Source organism: Lepisma saccharinum, chromosome 5 (assembly GCF_977018435.1).
Source record: "Lepisma saccharinum chromosome 5, izLepSacc3.1, whole genome shotgun sequence".
In the NCBI taxonomy this organism is placed as follows: domain Eukaryota; kingdom Metazoa; phylum Arthropoda; class Insecta; order Zygentoma; family Lepismatidae; genus Lepisma; species Lepisma saccharinum.
In genome coordinates this window covers 37,394,258-37,404,166 of record NC_139233.1, presented here as the reverse complement: position 1 = coordinate 37,404,166, position 9,909 = coordinate 37,394,258, and the positions used below count along the sequence as shown (strand labels likewise).

The following is a 9,909-nucleotide window of genomic DNA, read 5'->3' as shown; positions in this document are numbered from 1 at the left end:
TATAAGTGAACTTGGCATAACAAAAAAAACACAACAATGTTTAACATGCAACAGTTATTGCTCATTGTTGAAGTTCGTTACAGTAGCTATGAAACTATATCCAAAAACTGACGACTAGACACGCATAAGAATTATATTGAGCATACTAAATCTTCAATACGGAATTTCTATTCAAAAGTGGAGAGATGCTGGCAGCTACAGCGACGATGGACACTTACAACGACACCCATGTCCACATCGAGATTAGAAAACGGGAACTCCTGTGGCAAGATCGGAAGTCGGCTACTTAACACATTCGGTCACCGGATCGGTGAGTAGTATGAAATGTGATATTACTGGAACATAAAAAGTACGACCCCCTACAAAAAGTACGACCCCCTCAGACTGGTTTTGGCTACACTTAAAACTAGGCCAAGATGCTCATATGAGCTTATTGCTTTTAGTGTAATACTCTGAAAGTGTAATCTTATTAGCTACACACACACACACACACATACATACATACACATACACACAAGTTTACTTCTGGTCTACTTCCGGTCCACTTCTGTTCACTTCCGGTACACTTCCGGTCCACTTCCGGTCACTTCCGGTTTACTTCCGGTTCACTTCCGGTTTACTTGACAGACACCTGTGGGTTTTTCCAGTTTTTTTAAAGTATATAGTTTTATTAAGTATATAGTGTTTGATTTGAGCCCCAAGAAATTATATATAAATACCAAAACAAAAAATAGTAACAGACTAAGTATACACACTAAGTATACACACTAAGTATACAAAGCACACTGCTGAACCCAACAGATATTTTTTATTAAGTATATAGTTTTTTGATTTGAGCCCCAAGAAATTATATATAAATACCAAAACCAAAAAATAGTAACAGACTAAGTATACACACACTAAGTATACACACTAAGTATACAAAGTACACTGCTGAACCCAACTGATATTTTAATTAAGTATATAGTTTTTGATTTGAGCCCCAAAAAAATTATATATAAATACCAAAACCGAAAATAGTAACAGACTAAGTATACACACTAAGTATACACACTAAGTATACAAAGCACACTGCTGAACCCAACTGATATTTTTATTAAGTATATAGTGTTTGATTTGAGGCCCAGTAGACACAATAAGAGAGTTCTGAATCCTCTATTGGGGCTCGAATCATCATGTGGGGCTCGTCGTAGCCTTTTATGATGTATATTTTGAGGGCAGAGTTGGCAACACTGTGGGGGGGCAATGTAGCCTTTTATGAGGGGGGTCTATTGCCCTCTGTTTACATCTGGCAACACTACCGTAGATTTTTTGACAGTGTTGTTAAACCTACTGGGTTTTTTTCACTGTAAATTTTTATTAAAGGACCTGTGAGGCTCGTCGTAGCCTTTTATGATGTATATTTTGAGGGCAGAGTTGGCAACACTGTGGGTTTTTACTGTAGCCTTTTATGAGGGGGGTCTATTGCCCTCTGTTTACATCTGGCAACACTACCGTAGATTTTTTAACAGTGTTGTTAAACCTACTGGGTTTTTTTCACTGTAAATTTTTATTAAAGGACCTGAGGGGTCCATGTATTTTTTATGTTTGCCAATACTGTTGGGGGGGGCTAGTGTTGGCAACACTGTGGGTTTTTACTGTAGCCTTTTATGAGGGGGACCTATTGTCCCCTTTTTATATTTGGCAACTCTATTGGATGTTTTTTTTTGAGGCTTGGGTTTTACCAACCCATCCGAAGAAAATTCCACTATATGATCTTTTACTGGCTAAGCTAACCTACAAATAGAAATTGGCAACACCGACGAGTCTTGAATTATCATTTGAGGCTCGTCGGTGTTGCCTACCCACTCTACAAAAATTCCACTATATGATTTTTCACAGGTTAAGCTAACCTACAAATAGGAGTTGGCAGCACTGACTTATAAACCCACTGGGTTCTCTTGGCATGTTTTTTCATGATGTGTTGCTAGGCTATTGAGCATCTTGGCGTATACAATATATATCCTATCCGCGACGGAGACCGTGGACCTGGGCACCATGGGAGAACTTTTAGGTTTCGAGAACAACCACCCAAAACTCGAAGCTGGCATCAAGCACGTAGCAACCAACACTCCTAAATTCACCTAACCTAACCTAACCTAACCTAACCTAACCTAACCCATAACCTAACCTAACCTAACCTAACCTAACACATAACCTAACCTAACACATAACCTAACCTAACCTAACCTAACCTAACCTAACACATAACCTAACCTAACCTAACCTAACACATAACCTAACCTAACCTAACCTAACCCACTGGGTTCTCTTGGCATGTTTTTTCATGATGTGTTGCTAGGCTATTGAGCATCTTCGCGTATACAATGTATATATTTTGAGAGGGGGGTTATGGCTTTTTATGCTGTACGAATACTGGAAGCTTGACAGTGACAACCAACAGAGTAGGTAAACCTACATCCAGGAACTGGCAACACTAGTTTCTGACAGTGAATTTGAAATAAAATATTAAACAAAATACATGAGTAAGCACTGTGATTACAAATAGTACCAGTGTTATGCCTCCAACTCCAACTGGACAACTGGGGAAAATAATTGTACAACAATTTGTACCTAATTGTACAATACTTGTACCTAATTGTACAACATATACACAGACATAAAAGAGAGAGCCTTCCCGTAACTTACTTCATGTACAATTTATATGATTTTACAACTGTGAAAAGAAAGCATATGTGTTCTGTATGCACACATTTATTCTTATTTTTCGAAGTTGAATGAAAGCACATGTTTTTACGCTCTCGTAATACTAACCTTGCTCCACTGATTTTAAATTGCTTCCATCCGCTTTTTTTTTTCCTGTGTTATTTCCGCATGCACGCAACATTCGCTTTCAATAGACAGAAGGAGTGTTAGTATAGCAGGCTCCGAGTTTAAAATTTATTAAATTAAACAATAATTTATGTAAGAATATACTTGTACTTACCGAACACAAAATAATAAAAAGAGTAGGTGAAATGCTTCGTTCTGGAACGGTCTTTTGACCTACTTTTGAAATGACTTACGGCATTTTCCTGTAAGGCTGTCCTCCCTTACGATGTTTTTCTGTAAGGCGTACCTTTGACCGACTTTTGAAATGACTTACGACATTTTCCTATAAGGCTGTCTCCTCTTACGATGTTTTCCTGTAAGGCGCACGTTCTAGCAATGCCTATTGACCTACTTTTGAAATGACTTACGACATTTTCCTATAAGGCTGTCCCCCCTTACGATGTTTTCCTGTAAGGTCCCTCAGTGTAATCTACTACGTTCTGGAAGGCGCCTTTAACCTACTTTTTATTTTACGACGTTTTACGCACTAAACTAACCTACAATGAGAGAAAAAAAGGACAGAAAAAGCTCTGGCATCACTTTTTAAGCTATTTCTTTACCTTTTTCAAATCTTGCTCTTATGCTACCTCGTCTTTTGACCTACTTTTGAAATGACTTACGGCGTTTTCCTATAAGGCTGTCCTCCCTTACGATGTGTTTCTGTAAGGCGTACCTTTGACCGACTTTTGAAATGACTTACGACATTTTCCTATAAGGCTGTCTCCTCTTACGATGTTTTCCTGTAAGGCGCACGTTCTAGCAATGCCTATTGACCTACTTTTGAAATGACTTACGACATTTTCCTATAAGGCTGTCCCCCCTTACGATGTTTTCCTGTAAGGTCCCTCAGTGTAATCTACTACGTTCTGGAAGGCGCCTTTAACCTACTTTTTATTTTACGACGTTTTACACACTAAACTAACCTACAATGAGAGAAAAAATGGACGGAAAAAGCTCTGGCATCACTTTTTAAGCTATTTTTTTACCTCCTGCAAAATTTTGCTCTTATGCTACCTCGCCTTTTGACCAACTTTTGAAATGACTTACGACATTTTCCTATAAGGCTGTCTCCTTTTAGTGTAAGGCCCCTCAGTGTAATCTACTACGATCTGCTAATGGGCTTCTGCTCTCAGCGTAATCCGTTTTTACGATGTTTTACGGACTAAACTAACCTACAATGAGAGAAAAGTGGACAGAAAAAGCTCTGGCATCACTTTTTAAGCTATTTTTTTTACCTCCTGCAAAATTTTGCTCTTATGCTACCTCGCCTTTTGACCTACTTTTGAAATGACTTACGACATTTTCCTATAAGGCTGTCTCCTTTTAGTGTAAGCTCCCACAGTGTAATCTACCACGATCTTGCTCTCAGCGTAATCTGCTATGATGTTTCTTGTTTTTTAAAACTCTCAGGTGCGATCTTCTACGATGTGTGTGTGTGTGATAATCAAATTATTTTTGTTAAGGAAATCCCTGGCCCCCAAAAAAAGAAAATATCCCGCCAGGGGTGCGTGGTGCCCAACACAGTTCTAATGGCCACGGCTAACAAAGCCATGCCTGTGTAGAGTTTCATGGGTTCTTTTTTTTTAAACCCTCCCATGACTCCCTACAGAGGACCTCCGTGTGTAATGTGTGTGTTTTATGATTGAAGAGAAGAAAAAATTTTGGTTAAGAATGGAATGTGTAAGAACTAAAAAAGTTTCCGTAGGGTGCAGCATCTGAAAGAAAAAAAAATATCCTCAAAAATAGTGTACATAATATGATAGAAAAATATAAAAAAAATGTGTGAATGCAAAAATTAGTGTGAATGATTGTTTTTTTAAAAAAAACGATAGAAAAATATAAAAAGTGTGAATGCAAAAATTAGTGTGAATGATTGTTTTTTTTTTAAAAAAAATGATAGAAAAATATAAAAAAAAAAGTGAATGCAAAAATTAGCGTGAATGATTGTTTTTTTTTTAAAAAAAAAAAGTGGTGCAAGAAATAATACGTACTTTTTTGATGCAGAAGTCTAATGGTGCGAGCAGATTTCTTCCTCGTCATGACATCCCCATTCTCGGGTGTGGATGTTGCAGTCCAGTAGCCTCAATTTGGTGTCGTGGGGATCAAGCGCCACTTTGTTGATCGTGGATGTACGCAACTGGTCGATGGTGCTCGTGATCCGATGTTCGGTCATGCGTTTGATTTTTTTGTCGAACAAGCACGACTTGTAATGTTCTACGGTCAGTTTGTTTGTGCTCGAACGCCCCACCCCCTTTGCCTTCTTTATTTCGGTCTCATTCTGAACTTTGATGGCGTACATTTTCGCTCGAAGACCAGCAAACTCTGTGATGATGCGGCCGTTGACTTCATCCTTCATCTTCCCGATCGTCATTTTTTGACTGTCGTCGAAGAGAGCGTGATCTTTCGGATAATTAGAGAAGTCGAAATGCTGGCTCATGTTTTTCAGATCTTCGTATAGATCATCGGTGTGGATGTTGTACACGAAGCTGTCTGTGTCGGTGTACGCCACCTCGATCGCCTCTCCATAGCGTGGTTTCATGATGTTGTAGTGAAACTTGTACATGGCCAGCTTCGACAACTCGAGGATCGCGACTCCCACGGCGATTGGTTTGTCGAATGTTATGTGGCGGAGAGCACGTTCGATCAATACCAACGTGTCGCTCAGTATCGTGAAGTTCTTGTACGTGGACTGAGCGACAAGCTTGTTTATTTTCTTCGGGTCGGAGACCAAGTTGATATTTCTTGTTTTCCTCGCATCTTCCATGCTCTTGCCGTAGATGCTGTTGTTCATTAATTTGTATAGGTCTTTGTCTGCGGAAGAAGAAGCTGGTGCTCGACGTTGAGTGTTGCCCTCGATATAGGGTGCTAGCCACCTGGTCTGTCTAAACTTCAATCCCGAGTGCACGCGCTTCAAAACCAATCCATGCTGCAGGTAGAATTGTAGGAGACGATAATGCACCACGTAATTCTCTTTGCTCTTGAAGGTGAGCATCAGCTTCTTCTCCGGAGCCGATTCCATCACAGGTGCCATCGCAAATCCATGGTGTTCTCGATGAAGCGATGCAGGATATTCCAAATCTACTTTCAGGAAACATCCATTTTCATGATCTTCGCTCCATTCCAAACAATCTTGAAGTTCCTGCTCGCTCATCCATTCGTATTCTCCGATGGGCAGAGTTTCGAACATGGCATAACCATACAGGTTGTTCATGTCCCAGTATGCCAAAAAGTTTGTCGGTTTCCCCGCATCGAAATCGCCGACATATCGATTGTTGGCCTTGACGTATCGAAGGGGACACTGGACGATTCCACCACGTTTTGCTTCTTCGACAAACAAAAATTGATTGATGTCTTTGATGAGTTCTATCTCCACCTTCGTGGATTTTAACATCGCCTGCCAAGAATAACCCGGTGTGGTGTAGCTGAAAGCGGGGTCCAAACCATATGCTGCCATTCCTCTCGAGCGATGGAGATGAAAACGGTCGCTCAATAGCGTAACATCCAGTTTCAGATACAGATCGTGATAGTCGGCCATGGTTTGACAAGATAATGTAGACCAGACGAGCTGAGCATGATGGTAGTCCTCTTCGCTGCAACAGGTGTCGCTAAGACGACTGTAGAATGCTTCTCTCGGTGGTAATGATGTTTCTGAGAATTTGGAAGCATCCGTCATGTATTCGTAGGGGTAAACACCCTTGCGTCTCAACAGTGCTAAATGTTGGTCGCCGAAACATTTCCTGGTGGCGACCAAATCATCGTCGGTGAGTTGAGACGCGAGTGTCGCCAAACTCGAAGACAGAAAGTTGTAGGAGTCCAAGAAGCGAATTTCTACGTGATTGCCATTTCCAACGTCCACCTTCTTGCTGAATGAAATGAATTTCTCATTGGTGCGAGCTATGACGCTAATGGGTTGAGCGTCGCATCCCATCTCCTTTATGAAGATTTTGGCGTCGTAGCCCTCCAAATTGTGAATGAATACAGGAATAAATTTCGATTTCTTGATTTGTAGATTACAGTTGTTACACAGGGGGGCCACATATTTTCCCGTGTGATGATTGTGGTGGCGAACTTTGACATTTTCGAGGGTGAAGTTACTTTCGCACACACCACACTGAGAGGCAAGGTCGTATGCTTTCTTCTCTTCCTGGGTAAGAGGCTCCATTGCTTTGTCTTCTCTTAGTAGAGGAGCGAATTGTATGGCCATCTGCTTCAAGGTTTGAAGGAATTTTTGTGGAGCATCATTGCCACGATGTAAAATAACATTGCCTGTGTTGTTGACCATCAATCCAAAAGCGCAGGCTTCGTGATGTAGAATTTCGGTGGTGCTCGATACGCTGGGATTCGGTTCGCATGTGGCGAGTGGAAGTTGGAAACTTTCAAAGTCGGCGCATATCACCACGGGATGCCAGAGTAATGCCTCGTAGTTGGAAAATGTCATGTCTCGAGAAGGCATTTTGATAGCCGTAGCCGGATGTTTACTACACATTTCATGATGATCTCGGAGTTCTTCATCAGCATTCTTTTTTCCTCGACCGTAGAATATACTCAGGCATCTGTCGCATACTCGAATTTTATGGTGATCTGTGGTAATTTGACTTCTTGTTAATTTTGGAAGATTCTGAATTAGACAGTAATGATAATTATCATCATCTTCGATCAGGAGTAATCTGATGACATGATTACTTTTAATGTTGCTGTGTCTGAGAACGTAGATGGCGTTGTTTTTGTCTAATCCGAAGATGTGTACGGCTATACTTTCGTTTTTATCTGTTTTGTACTGTGCCTCAAATTTACTAATGTCTCGTAGATTTACGGGGTAATTAATGCCAGCCATAGGTTTTTCAAATTCTGAGAGATATTCTGGCTTGTTGTAGTGGTATAAACGATGTTTGTTATTATTGGCTGGGTGATGATCGGCAATGATGCACCACAAAAAGCATCTGTTATCTTCATTTTGAATGTTGATGACGGCTTTCTTAGCGGCTATTTCCCGAGGCAAATTGATGTAGCTGGATGCTCCCATCGGGTTGTATCGTGCCACCTTCAAAGTTAAAGTGTGAGGCAAATCGCAAAGTGTCCAACCCGATCCACGTTCTTGGAAAGTCTCGTGCTTGTTCAACAAAGCGTCAAACATCTGGTTGCAAATGGCATCCACCTCATCGACGTCGGCGGCGTGGAGGCTCTTTACACCAGTGTAATGATGGAAAGTTTCTCGCTCTTTTTTCATGTTTTCGTAAATGACGGAAACGATGAGGTGGATTTTCAACGAGCATTGCAGCAAAGCTTTGGTGATAGACGAAATTAACTTGCTTTTGACCGAGCGAAAAAAGTTGTTTAGATCAGATGTTTCTTCAGATCGGAAAGTCTCCTCGGTTAAAATATTTCGAATACTTTCGCCGGCACTCTTCAGCTTCTTTCGTGGCGCTTGATCGTCAACATCGAGCTCTCTCTTACTTGATCCTTCGCCATGCACATCCTTCCGATGTCTTCTCAAGTTAGAAATGGATATATATTTCCCACATTGGTCGCATGCACGTTTCGCTTCCTTCTTCTCCATTTTTTGCTAAGAAAAAAAAGATGAAGTTACTAAAAATTGCACATTTTTTTTGTGGTGTTATTTATATTAGATACGTTCTCAATTTTTTCTTAAATAACCAACATGAATCTCTTTGGTTTCCGAAAGCAAACAATGGAGACTGTACACCGCACGACGACAGATCATGAATTTCTACCTTCCGCGTTAACTAAACTCAACGGTCTGTTGATCATTCACCTCAACAGCATTTGGACGAAATTGGATGAGGACGTGGGCAAGATGTTTTACGTCTTCAACAACAATTTACATTTCTACGAAATTCCGATCGACGGGAAACTTCGGATCACCGTGAATCCGGAGAACGTAGGCGAAATCAAAATATCTACCGGCAAGAACATTTTTCGAATCAAGCACGACAAAATGCTTTCTAACATGGCATACGATGTCTCTGCAGGAGATTACCTTTACATGGAACTCCTCGGAGATTACGACAAACTCATTCCTCTCTTCGTAGAATTACGAATCGTCTATCCTATTATAAATAACCGTTAACCAAAAATGCCTAACGACATTTTCGGCAACACCAAGCGTGTAGACCACGCAGAAGAGATTCTCATGTTGGACGTTCGTGTTAAGAAGTTGAGGACCGATTTGATCGCTTTGCAGGAGACCTTAAACAAAAGTTTAGAGTCGGAAATCGCTACGCTCCAAACGCAGTGTCTCGACCCCATTCTGAAAATCGATTCCGAACTGAAAACGCTCATAAAAAATTATGTCGACGTACCTTCTTACGACAGCGTTCAAAATATACAGTTGAGTGTGGATTCGCTTCAAAATGATTTGGCCAAATTACAACAATTTCAATCGAAAAATGAAGATTTGGAAAAATTGAAACTCGAAATCGAAGAACGATCTTCCGCAATCGAAAAGAATTTCTCCGAACTTCAAACCGTGGTGAACGATATTGATGTAGAACGCTTGCACGTCGTCGTTTCCAAATTACAAGAAGAATTCACCGGCACGTTGGAAGAAATCAAATCCAAGTTACAGACTTTGGAAGATACCATGACGAACCTACCATCGTCGGACGAACTGCAGGTGATCGGTAAAAGCGTTGCGAACATAAAAATTCAATTGGAGGCGTATCAAGATTTCGAACACATTCAAACCACCATCGCTACGCTTCAGGCGTCTCTGGAGTTGATCAACGACGAAATTAAAAATATTCACGCTGAAGCAAGAGCGTTGACGAGCATTCAAGACACGTTAAGCACGGTTCAGCAGAAGATTGAATATTTAGAAAATTTGAACGTCGAATCCAATCTCGCTCATTTTCATCACGTACTGGACAACATACAGGGTGACTTGGAATCGTTACGGACGAGCGTACCTTCGAGCGAAGATTTGGAAAAATTGAAAACGGCGGTGACGGCGCTATCCGAATCGAGCGACATCAAAATTTCTTTGAGCGATCTCGAGAGTAGGGTGGCCAATCTCCCCAC

General features: G+C 40.8%; 1 protein-coding gene across 1 annotated transcript in view; it reads left to right on the top strand.

Annotated features, from left to right (window-relative positions):
• The first annotated feature begins 251 nt into the window (after nucleotides 1-251).
• Nucleotides 252-9,909, top strand: part of LOC145988327 (pancreatic lipase-related protein 2-like) — a 73,021-nt gene continuing 63,363 nt past the window's right edge. Inside the window, exon 1 of the mRNA XM_083123193.1 lies at nucleotides 252-310. The gene's annotated coding sequence lies outside the window, so the exon portion shown is untranslated. The remainder of the gene's footprint in view (nucleotides 311-9,909) is intronic.